Source organism: Pleurodeles waltl, chromosome 7, assembly GCF_031143425.1.
Source record: "Pleurodeles waltl isolate 20211129_DDA chromosome 7, aPleWal1.hap1.20221129, whole genome shotgun sequence".
Taxonomy (NCBI): Eukaryota; Metazoa; Chordata; class Amphibia; order Caudata; family Salamandridae; genus Pleurodeles; species Pleurodeles waltl.
The window spans coordinates 1,119,387,666-1,119,407,799 of record NC_090446.1 but is presented as its reverse complement, the minus strand read 5'-3'; the positions used below and the strand labels follow the sequence as shown (position 1 = coordinate 1,119,407,799).

Sequence of the window (20,134 nt, the reverse complement as noted above, 5' to 3'; positions counted from 1 at the left end):
CTGACCACGGTTGCCAATGACGAAACATAAAGATTATGAAGGGAAGGGCTATGTGCGGAGCCCTATGGCACCGTACACAGGTGTCTGAAAGCTTTAGTTCACAACTTACAACCTGCACCCTATCCACTAGGAAAGAATGCAATAGACTGAGAGCTTTGCCCTCCATGCCTAAGTGGTGTAAACGATTGACCATAAGATATGGGGAAATCGTATCGAAAGCCACAGACAGGCCAAGCATGGCCAGAAATGTGGCTCCACCCAGATCGACCTGACCTCTAATACAGTCAGCCGCCATGTCTCTCTGCTGTGACCACTCCTGAAACCAGTCTGGGATGGACCAAGGAGATCATGAGTATGAATAAATTTAATCAGTTCCTGGTTCAAATACCTCTTTGCAGAACTTTAGTAGGGGTGGACGGCAGTGATACTGGATGATAGGTTTTAAAATCATCAGGATTAAGGTTAAGTTTCTTGAGCACAAGAATGCAGAATGACAATTCCTTCTTTCCATAGACTAGGGAATTTTCCAGCCACTAAGACCTTATCATAGGTCAATTCCAAATGTCCTGCAACTATATCCAGGGGAAGTTGTAAGAAGTTTAGGAGGGCCGGGATCTAAGTGAGAGCCAGATTTAATGCCCATCAGAAGTTCTAAAACCTTTGTCACTGTAACTTGAGAAAAACAAGACTGCATCAAGGAATGCTTCAGAAGAGAAAGAGAAGAGGTCATATACAGAATCACCTGATCACAAAACGGATCAAAATCAGAGTACTGAAAATGTTATCTCTAAAGAAAATGGCTAACTCATCACTGAGAAGTATTAAAATGCTGTAGAGAAGAAGAATTAGATAAAAAGTTAACAACTTTAAAAAGGTCCTAGAATAATTTTTCTTAACCCTTATTTTTTCTTTGACGAAACAGATTAGGCCTCAAAGGTGGTCCGCTTATAAATCAATAATAGTGCGTTGTGTTTGCCCTTTCCCTCTGGATCCAAATTTAAGTGCCATTAATGCTCCTGCCTGTGGAATGAAAGCCTGAGTTCTGTAAGCTGCTCCAAAAAACAGGGAGTCGAAGGCTTTTTTTTTAATGTCTCTTTGCTTCCAAAAGGGCAATTGTCTCTAAAGTTGCATTAACCTAGTCCTTAGCAGGGAGAACCATAAATAATCCTCAGCAAAAATAAGAAGTCGTCAGAGCAAATTGCAAATCATTACCAGAGACCTTATTCTAATTCCTTTTCAAGTGGGGCAAACTCTCCAAGAGGGCATGGCCAAGAAGATGGCCACCTAGAAGCTTCTAGCTGAGCTCCTGCCAGCCATACACACAATATCCGGCATCACTGCCCAACATCCTACCTCTCCTGACACTTGACGGCGCTGCAAAAGTGTCAGAGAGCAGAGGCAGATTATCGCCCACAAAAAAGCAACTCTTGGGGCTGCAGTGCGCTGTGCTGAACTGGTGTCTAGGCCGAGCGGTCACAGCCTGGATAACCTGGCACCGCCTGAGAGATTTGGCAGCATACACCAGGCTGTGGCAGAGTGGAGAGGGCCGTGAATTGCCTGCCTCTGCCTGCTGATCCCCTGACCTGAATCTCGCCCCTACCACTTCCTTGGTGGACAAAGACTGCTGTGATCCATGCCCGGGTTGGGCCCGGAACTACTTATGTTCACTTGCCGGTACCCATGAAGGTCAGCAGAGGCCGCTACTCCGCCAGCAGTGCTGCAGACTGGAGACTGCAAGGTGGCCGGCGTGCCTCCAGGTGACGAGACGTGGAGCAACCTGTGAAGTGTTGAACAAGTCCTGAGTCCAGCAGAGATGCTGGAGGTAGCATCGCAGGAGCAGTCCTGTGTGGGAGTGGGCCCACCTGTATCGCTGGAAACCCACCTATAGTTATATCTTGAGGCCTTGGATGGAGAGTGCTTGCACTGTTGTTGTGTGGGGTGTGGCAGTCCCAGCAGATCTGCCTGTGGGACACGGGGAAGAAGATTAGACCAACTAGAAGATACCCCACAAGGAGATGACCAAAAGTCACAGGCCTTTATTGATTTTCCTGCTACGAGATGTGGGCCTGCTCCATAGGACAGTGGGCCCTCTGACCACGCTCTGACCAGTCTGTGCGGCGCTGACTTGAGCCCGCTGTTGTTCTTTGGCTCAGCACCATCTTAAGATGTCTTTGGTATGCTGGCTGCCTGCTCTGCGCAGTTGTGACCTTCTGGGGGATCACGCATTGGAGCTATGGCTGCGTGGGAATAGTGGGTTTGTCTCTCGGCCCTGCTTAGTGGGACATCCTGGGAAACTGCTACTGAGATGCAGCCTGGAGCCGGATGCTCTTTTGGGCCCTGTGCCTGAAGAGTGGTGTGGGGATGAGTGGCAGTGATCCTACTTGTTGGGGAGACCGGAAGTCTACCCTGATCCTGGACAAGTGCTGCAGCAGTGGCTACACTAATATAGCACCGAAACTCCTGCAGTGATGAGGGTGGTCTACTGGCTAGGCTGCCACATAACAATGGTGAAGGATAAATCAGCATATCACCTGCGAACAAAATAGTCAGTTAATCCCAGGTGACCCATGTGGTGGGGAAGCCAGCTGAGGAACCTCCAGGGAATGCCCATGAATGTGGTGTGTGGCAGGCGACATATAGCACGTCCCGGGCAAACCTTGTGGAGGCAATTACAGGAACATGCATATAGTTGGCCTCCAAAGTTGATGCGTCTCCCATTGACATCAAAGTGGAGACAGAGTGACAGTGACAGAGGATAATGTTGGTGAATTGCAGCGGGAGGTAGGCACCTTAAAAGACACTGTTTCATCTCTTCAGAAGCTGTCAGCAAGAATGGACGAAAGCATGGAAGATGCAGAGGGGAGATCCCGGAGAAATAATTTGCTCTTTGTGGGGTTTCTGGAACATGTGGAGGAAAAATCCATGGAAAAGTGTCTGGAGACATGGCTGGTGGCTATGGTGCCCCTTTGGGAACTACCCAACTTCTTGAGTTTGGAGAGGGCACGTAGAGCCTTGGTTCCCCCGCCTTGCCCAAGAATGTCACCGCATGCGATAATAGCCTGTCTGTTTAACTGCAGGGACCGGGACGGTATCCTGCAACTTGTGAGACTCTGTGGACAACTACAGTTTGAGGGACATCCTATTTTAATTTTCCCTGATTATACACAAAATATACAGAATCTACAGAAAATGTCTCTAGTAGTTATGTGATATTTAAGAGAGCTCAGCCTGAAATACACTTTTGTCTTCCTGGCGAAGCTTAGAGTTGTGCATGAAGGCAAAATGCTTTTTTTTCAGTGCAGATGAGGCAAGTGACTGGGTGGACTCCTCAGCCAGGAATGGTACTTGGAGCGGGTGCAGTCCAGAGTGAGTTGAGGCATTCAGCTAGGTAGCGAAAACAAGATATTTACCACAAAGAAACACAATCCTCCAATGTGACAGGCTGCATTGTTGTGAGAAGGGATGGCACCCTAATGGACACACATGCTGAATCTAACTCTCAAGACTTGTTCTCTGAGTGGAGGAGCTACCCTGGCTCGGGTGCGGACAGCACAGATGGTGTGATACCCTGAGAGAGATCCACTGCTGTGGAGCAAAGTGTACCTTGATACTGCCATGGATCAGACACTGGTGCACGCTGGGCACCGACATTAACGTTGGAATCAATGGCAAGACCCTTCATACTACTACAATGCAATCAGTCTTCTACTATGTAGCTAAATGGCTTTGTTAAACTAAAACTTGTAGACCTAGATGTACAATATTTGATGTCATAAATGCTGAAATGTTATGTATAACTGGCAGGGACTCTAGGACTTATGCTGATCATTGAGGTGGAAGAATTTATGTATGTCCTGAATGGGCCATGAGTGCTGGATGTGGGGAGTAGGTGTGAGGGAGCAAGGACAAGGTGGTGTATGGGATGCAGACAACCCAGAATAGCTGATACTTTCAAACTACGGACATGGAATAAGAGGGGCCTGCCTCAGCTGGAGAGGTGTTGCTGAGTATTTGCTTATCTAAAACACTATCACATATTGATTGCCCTCCTACAGGAGATGCATATTTGAGGGAACTGTATCTCTTGGCTACAGAGGCGGTGGAGGGACCAGATTTATGCAACATCCTATTCAGGCTTTGCTAGAGGGGTACCAATATGGGTGGCTCCTGGGGTCCCATTCCAACATGGGGAAAATGTCATTGACCCGGAGGAAAGATATGTGATGTTGTTCGGAAATTTGGATGGGAAAGAGGTGTGACTGATCAATGTATATGCTCCAAATGTGGATAGTGGGACCTTTTATAGTGAGGTTGTCACAGGTGCTGCCTCCTACTTAACAGAGGCTGTCATCTCAGTGGGGGATTCTAATTGTCTATGGCAAGACCCTTCATACTTCTACAATTCCATGATTGGGCACGGGACTGGGAGCCACCGAGAGCACACGGGAAACACCACCTGACAGAACCACTGACAGACCTCCTGGGGGAACTGGTATTGATGGACCCTTGGTGGCATCAACACACAACCCTAAGGACCTACTTCTGCTACACACCCGCTATGAAAACTTGCAGTTGGCTGGATTATTATGTTGTATCCACTGCTCTGATCCAGTGAGAGCGGGACATCTCTTACCTTGCCTAATACTTATCCGATCATTCCCCATTATTAATGACTATAGGGGAGGGATACAGGGGGTCATTACAACCCTGGCGGAAGGCGGAGAACCGGCGGTAAGACCGCCAACAGGCTGGCGGTCTTACTCTGTGGAATTATGACCATGGTGGTTACCGCCATGGTCATCCGCCGGTTCTCCATTCCGCCAGCCAGGGCGTAGACGACTGCCGGGCTGAAGACCTGGGTTTCCAGCCCGGCAGCCGTCATTATACCGCCGGCGATATTTGGACCCGGCTTACCGCCGTGGATTTCCAGCGGTTTGAACCGCCATGAAATCCATGGCGGTAAGCACTATCAGTGCCAAGGAATTCCTTCCCTGGCAATGATAGGGGTCTCGCTCCAACCCCCACCCCCACCCGACTCCCTCCGCTACCCCCCGAACACCCTTGCCACCGCCCAAAGGTGGCAGGGCCCCCCTCCCCACCCCGATCACCAACATCACTTCACCCATACGCGCACACGCACGCAGGCACCACCTACATACTTACACGCACACACGCCGACATACATGCCTACATCCACACACACAGTCATACACGCACACCCACACCCACATTCAAACATACACGCACACAGACATACACACACTCGTTCCCATACACACAACACCCCCGCAGGCACACACGCACTCACACACCCCCTCTACATACACACACGCACACCCCCATGCACCCACACAACACACAACACACCCCACCCCCCTCCGCTCACGGACGATCGACTTACCTGGTCCCACGATCCTCCAGGAGGGGATGGGAGCCATGGGGGCAGCTTTGCCGACACCACACCGCCAACACAGCACCGCCATGGCGAATCACAGGATGTGATTCGCTGGGCGGTGTTCTGTTGGCGTGGCGGTGGAGGTGGAGCATCCTCCACTTCCCCGCCTTCCGCCAGTATGGCTGTTGGCGGCTCTCCGGCCGTAAAAGGATGGAGAGCTGCCAACGGTCATAATAGGCCGAGCGGCAAACCGCCACCAATGGCGGTCTTCCGCACGGCGGTCCCTCAGCGGTCTTCAATAAAGACTGCCGAGGTCAAAATGACCCCCACAGTCACCTAGCGATCCCACTGTGGTGCCTCGCATGGAGGCGCAGACTAACCCCCGTTTGAGGCAGTGGTTTGTGACAAACTCCTACACTATTTTAACAAAAATTGGGGGACATCTGGGGCCAGGGACTGTGATGGGGAGGCAATGAAGGTGGTGCTGGGGGTTGTTTGTTTAAAAAACTACTTATGGCATCAGAAGGCAAGACCTTAGCCCCCAAGAAGCGAACTTAAGTTCACTGGAAAAGACACTGCCCACACAATCATAATAACTGGGGGACTGGCAACAGGCCCGTGGAGACCTCTTGGCTGACTGGCACAGGTTGAAGAAGCATGTCTATACGGCATATTCACAAAGATTCCATGCTGAGGATGATACTACTGGGGCAATGCTAGCATGCTTTACTTAGACCACAGATGACACGTGAACCGGTTACGGTACTGAAAGATGAGAGGGGTTTACAAGTCCACACACAGATAGATATTAATGATGTGTTCAGGACACATTTAAGCAAACTTTGCACGACGCACATGGAGATCGTGGTACTGCCTTTCTAGCAGATATAGAAATTCCTTATTTGGGGAAGGTGGAGCGGGCCTCACTGAGGGAGCCCATCTCCGAGAGGAAAGCCTACCTAGTATACAATGCTTAAAAACTGCAAACATGCCAGGTATTGATGGAGTCCCAGCTGAATTTTACCAAAAATATGCAGATACACTTACAGACAAACTGCTGGAAGTCAATCGGGAGATGAGAATTGTGGCCATTTACCTGCCTCTATGCGGGAAGCATTAATAGTACTTGTCCCAAAACAAGGCAAAGACCCGCAGGAGCCCTTGGCCTACAGACCACTGTCACTTTTAAATGTGAATCTTAAGATACGTATTGGGATTCTGGCCACCCGACTGCTCCCAAATTTACATGCACTTATACTCATGGACAAATGTGGTTTTATACTGCACCGTAGTAGCATGCATAACATTTGCCATCTGTCACACGTTTACCATGCCCATACCTGAAGGATGCCTCTTATGCCCTTGCATTCCTTGGAATCGAGCAGGCTTTTGATTCTGTGGTGTGGGAGAGTACCTGTGGCTCATAATGGAAAAGGTGGGCCTGGGTCCACAATATATTGCGTGGGTCAAATACAGTATAAGGATACTGGGGTCCGGGTACCCATGGGCGCTTTAGTGTCTGACAAGATCCAGTTGTCTAGGGGTGTGTTCAGTTGCCCCTCCTATTTGATATACCCATAGAACTGTCAGCACTCTCGGGTCTGGGCAGGCCTTGCGTTGATTTTACACGCCCAGCGGTGTTTGCATCAGAAATCCAGCCAAATGATGATTCGAAAACCATGCAGCATGGGTTGAGATCTCACCGGTCTCCGTCAGCAATCTTCCGGTTGCCTTGCAGGCGAGCAATGAGTTTTCAGCCGCAGATCGGAGTTGCGTCATTCTTTGCCCTGCACGGCGTTCAGTGCGTGGATTTCTCACCCTTGGGCTGCCAGCTTCTCCTTTCAGGGCCCCAGGACCTGGATGGGCACCACTTGGCAGAGTAGGAGTCTCAGCAGAGGCTCCAGATGCAGGCAGAGAGAAGTCTTTGTTGTCCCTGAGACTTCAAACAGCAGGAGGCAAGCTCTAAATCAAGCCCTTGGAGAGTTCTTCACAAGATGGAAGGCAACACAAAGTCCAGTCTTGGTCCTCTAGCACAGGCAGAAGAAGCAACTGCAGGAGGGCTCCACAAAGCACAGGCACAGGCAGGACAGCTCTTCTTCCTCAGCTCTTCAGCTCTTCTCCAGGCAGAGGTTCCTCTTGGTTTCCAGAAGTGTTCTAAAGTCTGTGGTTTGGGGTGCCCTTCTTATACCCATTTTGCCCTTTGAAGCAGGCCTACTTCAAAGGAAATTCTCTCTTCATCGTGAAATCCTGCCTTGCCCAGGCCAGGTCCCAGACACACACCAGGAGGTTGGAGACTGCCTTGTGTGAGGGCAGGTACAGCCCTTTCAGGTGTGAGTGACCACTCCTCCCCTCCCTCCTAGCACTGATGGCTCATCAGTAAATGCAGACTACACCCCAGCTCCCTTTGTGTCACTGTCTAGTGAGAGGTGTACCAGCCCAACTGTCAAACTGACCCAGACAGGGAATCCACAAACAGGCAGAGTCACATAAATGGTTTAAGCAAGAAAATGCACACTTTCTAAAAGTGGCATTTTTTAAACACACAATCTTAAAATGAACTTTACTAAAAGATGTATTTTTAAATTGTGAGCTCAGAGACTCCAAACTCCACTGGTCTATCCACTCCCAAAGGGATTCTACACCTTAATCATATTTAAAGGTAGCCCCCATGTTAACCTATGAGAGGGACAGGCCTTGCAACAGTAAAAAATGAATTTAGCAGTATTTCACTGTCAGGACATATAAAACATATCACTATATGTCCCACCTTAACCATACACTGCACCCTGCCCTTGGGGCTACCTAGGGCCTATCTTAGGGGTGTCTTACATGTAAGAAAAGGAAAGGTTTAGGCCTGGCAAATGGGTACAGGTCGAATTTACAGTTAAAAACTGCACACAGACACTGCAGTCGCGGGTCTGGGGCATGATTACAGAGCTACTCATGTGGGTGGCACAACCAGTGCTGCAGGTCCACTAGTAGCATTTGATTTACCAGCCCTGGGCACCTCTAGTGCACTGTACTAGGGACTTAATAGTAAATCAAATATGCCAATTACGGATGAACTAATTACATACAATTTACAAAACGAGCATATGCACTTTAGCGCTGGCTAGCAGTGGTAAAGTGCTCAGAGTTCAAAAGCCAACAGCAACAGGTCAAAAACAATAGGAGGCAGGAGGCAAAAAGATTGGGGATGACCCTGCATAAGCAAAAAAAGTCCAACACTCCCCATCAGAGACAATTGGACAAGGACCCCCCTCCAGAACCAGTGGGCATGGTATCCACTTCAGCTGAGGTGCGCCCCCCATCCCCCTTCCCCTGAGGTGCCTGCCCATTTCCAACATGATGCCCCTAAGCAGTGGAGTCCGGATTGTGTCAGGAATCAAGTTGGGCCTTGGACTGTGCCCTGTGTCCATGTGGCCCTTTTGTACGTTGGACTGGCCATTGCCCCATTCCGGACATTGACGCCTGCATTTGCTTTTGATTTGACATTATGGTGGCTGTTGGCAGCAAATTACAGTTATCGTTTATTCTAATTGTTGTCCTTGTTTTAATTTAATGTGGGTCCTGGACATTCGTTTTACTCTGCAGCTATTTCTGTGTATGGTGTGTGTGTGAAGGGTGTGTGTTGTGCGTGTGTGTGTCACTCCCCTTTTCCTCCCTCCCTCCCTTGTGTGCTAGGTGGCTGTACTCACCGTCATCGTCTTCGTCGGAGTTGGCGTTCTAGGATGTCCATGGCGTGGTAGAGCATCGGGGAGACTTGAAGTTCCAGTTCCATGGTGGCGGCGGAATCATCTGTGTCCCTGAATGTGAGTCTTTAGTTTTCTGTGATGTGTTACCGCCAGGTTTTTGATGGCATTGGTACCACCCCGGAAATCCTGGTGGATTGCTTTGGCCTAATATGGTGGGTGGTACCTTGGCTTCCGCCTGGCTGTTGATGGCTACCGCTGTAGTCAGTGTTGTTAACCCCCTGGTGGTTGGTGTGGTACATTGGCTGTCTATGGGAGGTATCACCGCCATGGTCATAATTTGGCAGTAATAACTGCCAGCCTGTTCGCGGTATTACCGCCACCTTAACAGTCACCGCCAATGCCATAATAACCACCATACTGTTTGGTCTACTTGTTTAGACCTGGCCACCAATAGTGTTTTTGTAGCAGGGAAATAGTAGGGCAGAAGCATCACCCTCTTGTGCTTCTCTACTGAGATTTAATCTCAGGGCTTGGTTGGGGATCACTTGATCTCCCACCTATGGAACTGAGATGGTGGGAATATTTTGCTGGGTATGCTTTTGGTAAAGGCTTGAAATCAGCTGAAGCTTTCACAGAAGCCATCTCATCATCCAATCTCGTTTGAGAAAGGAGCAATTGCAGCAACAGAAGCCGTAGCTACTGCAGATTTGCCAGCTTCATCAGCCAAAGTGTTTCCTACAACGTGTACTCGTACACATTGATGGCCCAAGGTATGTGCTTTCGGTAGCCTGTCTTTAAGATCAGCTACCCTCCCCCACAGGTTTTTGTGTTTGATGGTGTTCACTTTGGAATCTGTAAATTTGTTCAGGCACCAGTGTTGTAAGGAATCATTGTAGGACTGGACACAGTAATACGAATCACACACAATCAGTGCTGGATGTTCAGGATCCGTATATTCCAGCACCACGACCAGAGGTTTAAGCTCTGCAAGTTGAACTGTGCAGTCCCTAGGGTCTGCGTATAGGTATTTTGAGGGTAGAATGTACCATCCCTCATTACACCATTAACAGCTGTGCAAGCAGTAGAATATTGGTGTTGGGTACCTACAGCTTGATGTGCAGAACCATCAATATAAATGAAGACTCAGTATTGGTTAAGAGGTAAGATGTTATTGGGTGCGGAGTATTTAAGTTCATATTGGAGGAATTCTTAAGTCTGCAGTTGTGGGTCAAAAACATTATCAACATCAGTGGCAGTCAGGGAAGTTACCCATTGAATCCAATGTGGATGTAATGTTTTAATGTTTGGAATCCTAGCTTTGGTGACTGCCTCAAGGACTGGCACCGGGGCAATGACAATTATGTGTCCTCTCCTTGCTTGATGACAGCCATCTGACTAGCAGTCAGCATTTTTTCTGCTGGTGCAAAACGTTGTTCTGCATTGGAGTACAAATGCGATTTGTATGCTATGGGTACCCTTGTTGAATGTGACATAGGTAAACCGATGGCACCAGCAAATATTCTCATGACCAAATTTGTTTGATTATCACGTGTGTCACAGTGTTGTGCTTCTAGCATGTCTAGTAGTTCTCTGAGAATGTGTGTGTGTTCTGGTGTACAATGTTTACTTGAAAAGTCAGGGCAAATCAAATCATAAAGAGGTTTTATGAGTTGTGCATAATCTGGAATGTATTTTCTGCCAAATTTGAAGAAATCCAGCTATGACTGCCGTTTCTTCATGGTGTTTGGAGGTTTTTTTCTAGAAGATGCGAGGCCAGACTCTTGGCATCACCTGATAATTCATATTCTAGAAACAGGACACAGAAAAAAGCAATTTTAGTTTCCTTAAAAATAAATCTGTAGCCTTTAGCGGCAAATCCTCAAACAATGTGATCCACCCTGTCTAAATGTCTATTGAGGTCATCATCTGTGAGACAGATGTCGTCCTCATAGGACTATGCCTGAGGGTCAATATCATGTAATATTGGCAGAAAATTACCCCGGGCTGTCCTGATACCCTTGAGGCAAATGGCAAAAGTGCTGCTGAGAGCTACGTGGGCTGAAGGCTCCCAACTTTCAGGTGCTAGATCTTGTCTGAAAAAAACAGTGGGAATATCTGGTTTGCTATGGGGAATTACGGGTTACTCATTGCAGAGACATTTATTAAACCCTGGTACTCCAGATGTGTGAGAATTTCTCTCACAGGTGCTTTAACTTCATATTTGATGGGATATTGAAGCTGGAAATGTGGTGTAGATCTAATTGGAATTACGGGATGGGGGAATCTCTATCCCACCCTACGTGGTTACGGTACAGTGTGGGAGCTCATGCCAAAGCCCAATCCGCAGCGTAGGCTTCACTTACATGGTCTGGAACTAGGACTGAGAAAGAAGGCAAAATTACATGTTCTCTTTGTGGAAACTAGCGGAAGTATTGGGGTGGCCAATCTTTTCCTGCCAAGAGTATGTCATAATTTAGTGTTAATCTTCTCCAGAAGATTACTTTAATAGTGAGCTCTATGTCTCCCTCAATTTGAATGTTTAATTTGTAAACCCTGTCAGTGGGGAGACACTCCTGTTCACTATTTTGACTTCAAGAAAGTTGTTAGTTGCTGTCACATCCAGAAGGTCTATAAGATTCTGGCAACATATTGTGATCCCTGCTGCGCTGTCTAGCAGAGTCACTGCCCCTGTCCTGTTCTTCAACAACATTCTCAATGTGAGTGGCATCCTTAATTGATTTCACTGTCACCTTCCTCTTTTTAAATTGGGGCTTTTGTTGAGGAGCATTTTCCTCCTTTTAACGTAACTTTCTGAGGAACGTTGTGAGTCCTTTTTCGGCTTCACGTAGTTGCTTCGGTGTTCTGGCCATATGAACCTGTCAGTCCATTTATCTGGTGTGTGTTGGAAGGAATGAGATGGATGATTGTCAGTATATTGGTATCTATCGGTTGTTTTTATAGTGTCTCTCTTTCCAAGATTATATATATTTTTTCTGAGGTCTCCACTTGCAGAGATTATCCTCTTTGACCTCTTCTGTCTTTATTTTGTTTTTGTTTATCCAAGCGTTTTTAGAGCACTTTTGTGCTTGCTTAGTACTTTCCTTAGTGGAAGTACTCTGTATTTGAGATTTAGTTGGTCTGGCACCCAGACTATCCCAGCCTATGCTGGTATAGGTTTTGGAAAGAATCATTGGCAGCTCATGCTCCTGGTACCCTTGCATTCAACCAGTGCTGCTGCTTCCCCTTCAATTTTACTTAATATTATTGATGACACTGTGTCAAAATTGTGAATCAGTTTCTTTCCCAAGTCCAGGGACGGGGCTGCCAGTACTCATTTTGAATTTGTTTCAACACTTCCCGGTAAATTTGCATGTTTCGTGGTACCATGCATGTTGGTATAAATTGTGGCAAAGTCTGTTCCCTAAGTTGCATGTTCCTCTATAGAGGGAACCATTCCAAATGGCAGGCACAATGTGAGAATTCTATGTTTATCTTAGGGTCCCGTATGGGGAAACACTGCTTCCAGGTGGTTTGTTTTTTGCACAGACCAGAACAGAATCTTCTCTTGCTCAGTGGGTGCTTTACCCATAACTGAGTGAACTGTTTGTTGATTTATTCCTGTAACGGCCAATTGATTAATAGTTGAAGCAGCCTTCACTGGGGTTGTGTTTAATGTCCTCATTACATATTGTATTAAACGTCTATACATTGCTACTATCTGATTGTATAATGTGCGTACACAAGTTGTTTGCATAGCCTGCACATTGGGATGTGTTGTATAAGTGGCTAATGTAGGCCACATTGGTCCATCATTGCTTAAGGGAACTAATCAAACAGGTTGTACTACATGTGGGAGGGTGCAATCAAACCAATTATGGTGTTCTTGATAATTTATTTCTAAGTATTGGTATGCTCTGTACTGTTGTGGCTTCCTTGCCTGAATTGTATTTCACTAAAATGTGTTTTTTCTTCATTATTATGTATGAAAGAACTTTCAGATATGTGAGTTCAGACCACCAGTTGTACAAAAATAATACTTTAAGAACATCTCAATGCAGTGCCAAAGCGTCCACATTAAAGAACAGTAGATGTTGTAGCACCCAGGATAATGTGCTGCGTGGCTAAATACTTATGAGGTTCCAAAGGCTAGACCCAGTGGCTATGCCAATGCTTGTGCTGTTACTTTGTTCACAAATTCCTATGGGACCTAAAACGGAAACACAAATCTTTTTGAACAATCCCTTTATTCACTGATGCACAGAACTACACCAAAATTATCATGCCGGTCCTTATGCTAAGTGAATGACAAATTTAGTGGAGATCGATCCATGTGAAACAGCAATATACAAATAAAACTAGCATTGGCAAACTCTGTAGGTCTGGAATTGTCGGCTAGCGTTTTGAAAATTGATTTGTTTTTTTCATGTTTTTTGGATAACTGTGCCATTTGGGAAGCTGCTAGGTGTCCCTCAATCTAAACAAAAAAATATTGATTAGAGGCCAAATAGTTTTTGGCCTTAGAGAAGCAGAGTACTGTCAACGAAGAGAACTGCTTTGTGTGTGGAGTTGCTCATTGTGAAAGGTCAGCATGATGTAACTCATTGGGAAGGCAGCTAATAGCTGAAGTGTGCTGATGCATTGCCTCTTGATGCATGTTTGGGGGTGTTAGAGAAAAACATGAATGACACAACCACAGACTAATGGGTGAAGTTTGCCTGAAAACCACTACATGTAATTATGTAATACATATCATTTTAGTAAAATCAAAAGATCTTAGCTGAAACAGACCTAAAAAAGCCAGTCATTCTGCCATTGGCTTAAAAACTTTTGTTGTTGAGAAAGAAGCAAACACAGAAGGAAAGGAAGAGAAAGAAGAAACGAAGTAAGGAAAGAAAGGTGGAAAAGGGAAGAATGCAAGAAAGAACACAAAAAAAGAAGGAAAGAAGGAATGAAGGAATAAATGAAAGAAGGAAAGAAGGAATGAATGCAAGAAAAAAGAGAAACAAAAGAAAGCAATAAAGGTAACATGCAAAAAGGAAGAAAAGAAAGACTGCAAGAAAGAAGGATAGAAATATGTAAAGACAGAAGGAAAGAGAGAAAAAAGAAAGAAGGAAAGAAAGTAAGGAAAGACCAAAAAACTAAAAGAAAGACAGAAAGTAATGAATGAAAGAAATGAAAGAAAGGAAGGAAGGAAAGAAAAAAAAGGAAGAAAGTTAAGAAAGAAATAAAAATAAAGAAAGAAGAAAAAGATAATGAAAGGAAAGAAAGCAGGAAATAGGGAAAGAAAGAATGAAAGGAAAAAGGAAACAATGGAAGACTGAAAGAAAGAAAGGAAGGAAGGAAGAAAAAAGAAAGAAAGAAAGTAAGAAAGAAAGAAAAGGTAAGAAAGATGCAATGAAGGAAAGACACATGGAAAGAAAGAAAATATTAATGAAAGAAAGACAGAAAAAAGAATAAAGAAATAAAAGAAGAAAAGAAAAAGAAAGAAAGAAAAAGAACAGATGAAAGAAAGAAAGTGCGAGAGAAAGAAAGGAAGGAAGAATGAAAGCAAAAAAGCAAGAAAGAAGAAAAAAGAAACAAAGAGTAAAAAAGGAATAAAAGAGAAAAAAAGAGAAAAAAAGGAAATGGGTAAGGTTTATTAAGAAACTATTGGTGAAATTGAGTCCAGTATAATCGTGTTCTGAAGAATTGTCTGCTTATAAAATGACATGTATAATATTTAAGCTTTTGGCTTGTGTGCTGCATGCATAGAAAAAAGTGGATAACAACACAGAGAAGTTTAAAATGGACTCAATTTGTTATGCTGTGAAATAACAGCAGCCAGATAAACAAAGGAAACTTCAAAGGTAATTTACAACAGCATTGGAAGGAGACAGGAACTGATAAAGTGTGGAATGTGCCCTATGCTCACATCTGTAAGAAAGGCCCTGCTTTCACCCCAGGCTCTAAACACAAAGGCAATTCTAAAGTAGTTATGCAGTTAAAACTTAAAAACACTGGCACTGAATGAGACTACCTTATGTGCGGATGCGCTCATTGTGAAAGAGCAAAATACAGTCACTCAAAGTGGAATTAACCGGTGGTTGAAGTAGGCTGACCCGTTGTACCATGCTGTATGCTTTTGTGGGTGGAAGCAAAATGTGAATGGCACAACAACAGATCTATGGATGAAGAGAGATGACTGAAATCCCCTTTAAGTAAGTGTTGGAGTTGGCCCTTTCTGCAGTGTCAGCCTCAAACGTTTTACCTTCACCCTCTAGTTTTCTGTTTTCTGAACCCGCTTTTGTCGGCTTTTAGGACTCTGCACACTTTACCACTGTTAACAAGTGCTAAAGGGCTTGTGCTGCCTCCCTTAAACATGACCGAATTGCTTTACAACTAATTGTCACATATAAATAACTTGTAAGTCCCTAGTAAATTGTGCCTACATGTACCCAGCGTCTGTAAATTAAATGCTACTAGTGGCCCTGCAACACTTATTGTGCCACCTACTTAAGTAGCCTTTTAAACGTGTCTCAGGCCTGCCATTGCAGCCTGTGTGTGCAGTTTAAGGATGCCATTTTGACCTGCCAAAATAAACCTTTTGCCAGGCCCAAACCTTACTTTTCAATATATATGTCACCACAAGCGTAGACACTAAATAGCCCATAAGGGAGGGTGCAATGTATTGAAAAAGTTGGACATGTACTTTTAATTCTTACATGTCCTGCTAGTGAAAACACTTAAATAGGTTCTTCACTACAGCAAGGCCTGCCTCTCCCACAGGACAACATTAGGTTAGCTTATTGCATTTAACGAAGGGGAGGAGCTGTCACCTACCACACTTGCACATCACAAATGCCCTGCCTGAACACACTCCCAATGGGTTTGTCACTAGTCTTTAGTGTCCTCAGACAAGCTAGGATGAGGGCAGGGAGGAAGGGCATGCCTAACACCTCAGGGGGGTGGAATCCTCCAGAACCTTCTCCTCCTACAAAGTGGGCATCAGGTGTTAGTAATGGACCCACAGAACCAACTCTTCAGCACACATCCAGACATGTGGAAGACTCAGAAGAATGACTGGTGTGCTGCTTTGCTTCAAGAAGGCCTGCCACTCTGCTGCTCTGCAGTGCTGCCCTGTTGCCCTCCTCCCTGAATGAGAAGGACAGGAACTGCATGGTGAACCAAGGACCATCAGAGTGGCTCCAAGGGCTAGCTGGCTGGCCTCCTGATCAGATCCTCAGGGACAAACCATGCTCCAACATAATTGAACCCAGCTCCTGTCTGGACTCTGCCAGCTGTGAGTCCTGTCCATTTGTGTGGTGCCACATCAGTCCTGGACCCTTAAAGTGGGTCAGAAGGTGCCCTACCAGTCCAGCTGTGTTCCCAGCAGAACTGACACAGAGTGACACATTGCCTCCCAAGACTCTGCTGTGCAATGCATCCCTGATGCAGAACTTCACACATCTCCATGCAAGGACCTCACATTGTATCTTGCATCGTACATTGCCTCTCCTCAAAACCACCATTCTGCATCACATCATCACACAAGGACCTCGCATTGCACTGATGTGAGACACATCCTCAAAGCCGGTCCCGCATCTCTTAACAACCAGGATTTAAGGTACTTTGTTTAGCAGGCCTAACTGGGTCCCTGTAGTCATCCTGTGTTCCATCGCCGTCAGCCTGAACTTGTGACTTTATTCCTATATACTGTGACTAGATAACCACAGTTGGTACTTTGTGCTTTGTGGTGCTATTTCCACTTAAATCTATAAACTTACTTAACTCCATTTCTACTAATTGGAATTTTTTAATTTTTGCCTCAAATAATTTATTTAAAAAAATATCTTTATTTCTCTGAATTGGTTAGGGATTTTTGTTGTGTTGTGTTTTCTCTTTATTACTGTTGGAAGTGCTGCATAAATACTTTACACATTGCCTCTAGGTTAAGCCGGACTGCTTTGTGCCAAGCTACCAGAGGGTTACGCACAGTGTAGTTTGGGGTTTGGTTGGTTTCACCCCCCCACAAACAGTAACCCAGTTTCCAACAGTAAGTATTATACAGGTAATTTTCGTAAAATCAAAAGGTCTTGGCTAACGACAGACCTAAAAATTCTACTTCAATTAAAAGTATGGCTGAACCATAATGACACAGTGGCTCTCAGCCACCTCACTATGTGTCACAAATATTAGGTTTTAAGTCCTGCTGGGCCTTTCACCTAAAAATAGTTAATAAATGGTGTGGTAGTGTAATTAGTTCAGCAATTAATTACTGTAACACACAAATGCCTTATGTTGCCACACAAAATCCCATGGAAAAAAATGGTGTTCACGATGACATGGAATGAGGTCACAACAAGCGCAGGTTGTTTATCCAGTTCGGTTTACTTTTTGCTTTATAGAACTGGTTATTTTAATCTCCTCATTTAAAATGCAGGAACATACACACCACTGCGAAAAAGAAACAAAATCCTGACATAGCTGAGCTACTTAACTAATGAGTGCAGCATGATGCTTTTGGAAGAAAGTAATAAACTCAGGCAATGAAGGGTCATTTAAAGAGCTCTTAAGTTCCCCATGTCCATGCACTAGTAGCTCATCCAGTGCATGTTTTTGCTTTGTATTTGGTACATATAAGATGAAAAGTCCCAGAATGCATGCATGAGAGCTAGAGCAGAGTGGAGCATAGCTGTTTCTCAGATTCATGCATGAGTGCAATTCATGCATGAACCTGGGAAACATGAGAGTCCTGCAGGCATAACCAGTGAAACTCCAAGAGCCATGCGTTTAGTCAAAAATTCGGAGGCTGTTTTTAGGTCTCACCTAAGACTGTGCATGCGCTGTCGCTTAGGAGACATTTTGTTTACGTACAGTGGGCTTAGAGCCTGCCAATTGTTTATGATTGGTTAGCTTTATCGACACTATTGTTTCCTTGCTTCTCTATGCTCACTATGTGCTAGCCGTACTTATTACTTCTGTGTTTGTCCTGCCCCTGGAGCATGGCAAAGTAGTTGTATCCTTCTCCTGCTTGCACTTTTGGAGCTATTTTAGTATTTTAGTTGCAGTTCTCCATAAGAGTACATGTGTTTGCAGGCAGATCCCCCCTCCTACCATCCCGCTCCTCGTTTTTGCTTCTCTGCTGCCCCATCACATTCTACTTTGTTTCTTACCCTGTTCCATCCTCTTGTCCTGCATTGTTTTGCTTGCCCCCACTGTTGCTTGCCCCCTCCTCTCCAGTGTTATTGCTTGCTGTCTCTCACTCTCCTGCGTTGTTTCCTGCTCCCTACCAACATCGCATCCTGCATTGTTGCTTGCCCCCCTTGTGGCATGCCCCTCTCGCCCCATATTGCTGCTTCCCCTCTCACCCTCCCATCCTGTGTTGTTTTGATTGACACATTGTTGATTGCCGCTTCTGACCCTCGTTGTTGATTGCCATCTCGCAGCTGTCCGTCCAATTTTTTTTCTTGATGCCGTTGATGTCTGCCCTCTCCCAACCTCTGCTGTTGCTTGCCCACATTGTTGCTTCCCCCTCCCATTCTGTAGTGTTTTGCTTATCCCCATTGTTGCTTGCCCCTTTTGGCAATCACCTTCTCCCATCCCACATTGTTGCTTGTGCTCTCCCACCCCTTTTTGTTGCTTGCCTGCGTTGTTGCTTCTTCCTCTCAACCTCCTGTCCTCCATTGTTGCCTGCTCCTGTTGTTCTGTGCCCTCTCCCACTTTTCATAGTTGCTTGCCTACATTGTTGCTTCCTCCTCATACCTTCGAATCCTGTGTAGTTTTGCTTGTCCTGTTGTTGATTGCCACTATTGTTTCTTACTTCCTCCTTTTTTGGCATTGTTGCTTGCCCCCTTCCATCCTCCATTCTTGCTTGCCTCTGTTGTTGCTTCTTCTCTCCTGCATTGATGCTTCCCCCTTGTACCCTTCTGTCCTGCCAGAAAAAAAAGCTGCCCTCATTTTTACTTGCTCCCTGCTGTACTGCTGTTGTTTCTTGTCCCATCCCACTCTCCTGTCCCATGTTGTTGTTTGCCCCTGTTGTTGCTTGTCCCTGTTGTTGCTTGTCCCCACCTTGCATTATTGCTTGGCTGCATTGTTGCTTCCACCTCCAACCTTCTGATTGTCCCCTCCCATCATGCAAAGTCACTTGCCTCGTGTTCTTCATTTGCTTCTCTCACCCCACATTGTTGCTTGCCTGTGTTCTTAATTCCCCCTCCTACCCTCTCATCCTGCCTACTTTTGCTTGTCCCCTGTTGCTTCTTGCCCCTTCATGTCCTGCAATGTTGCATGGCCCCTTCCACCCCATGTTGTTAACCAGCATTGTTGGTTCCCCATTACCCCTATGGTCAACGTTGTCTTGCTTGCCTCCATTCCTGCTTATCCCTCCCATCGAGCATTGGTGCTTGTCCCTTCTACCATGCAATGGTGCTTGCCTGCTTTGTTGTTTCCCCTTCCTACGTTGTTGCTTCCTCCCTCCTACCCTTCCTTCTTGCCAGAAAAAAACTAGCATTGACAAAACCAATAGGAATCACCTCTGTGACCGTAGCACGGCTACTATGCAACATGGCTGAAAGTTAGAAAAAAGCAGTATGATGTTGCCAGCGCTGGCAGAGTCATAGCATTTCTTTTTATTGCTGGTGGAAGGGCACAGTGGGAGGCATCTGCATTCTCCATGTTGCATGCTCACTCTCCCTCCAAGATGCCTCCTGACAGCAATTTAAAATATAAAAGCCTTATAACGCTGCCAGTGGCTGTCTCCTAGCACTTTAAAAAACAAAACTTTCAATGATGCTGCACAGCAGCTACGTTGTTGTGCAACATGGATAAGAATGTTGACAAAGGCAACACCATGCATAGTGAGACCTATGGCTAGCTGACTACTCTTGCGTCACAAAACTCCACCACTCACGGCTAGTACTAACCCTAAGAGATTGTGGGTTAATTGTGCCTACATGGCGGGCAATGTTGTCCCATGCTATGGCCATGCACCTGAAGATAGTTGGCAGTTTCCCCTTTCCTTGGCTGGATATCAGGCTGCAGGAAAAGAGCTTGCAAGCCTCTTCTACAG

At 45.7% G+C, this 20,134-nt stretch overlaps 1 protein-coding gene across 2 annotated transcripts in view; it reads right to left on the bottom strand.

Moving 5' to 3' along the window:
- Nucleotides 1-20,134, bottom strand: part of LOC138245980 (proton channel OTOP2-like) — a 255,059-nt gene that overhangs the window by 218,153 nt on the left and 16,772 nt on the right. The gene's annotated exons all lie outside the window — the stretch shown is intronic.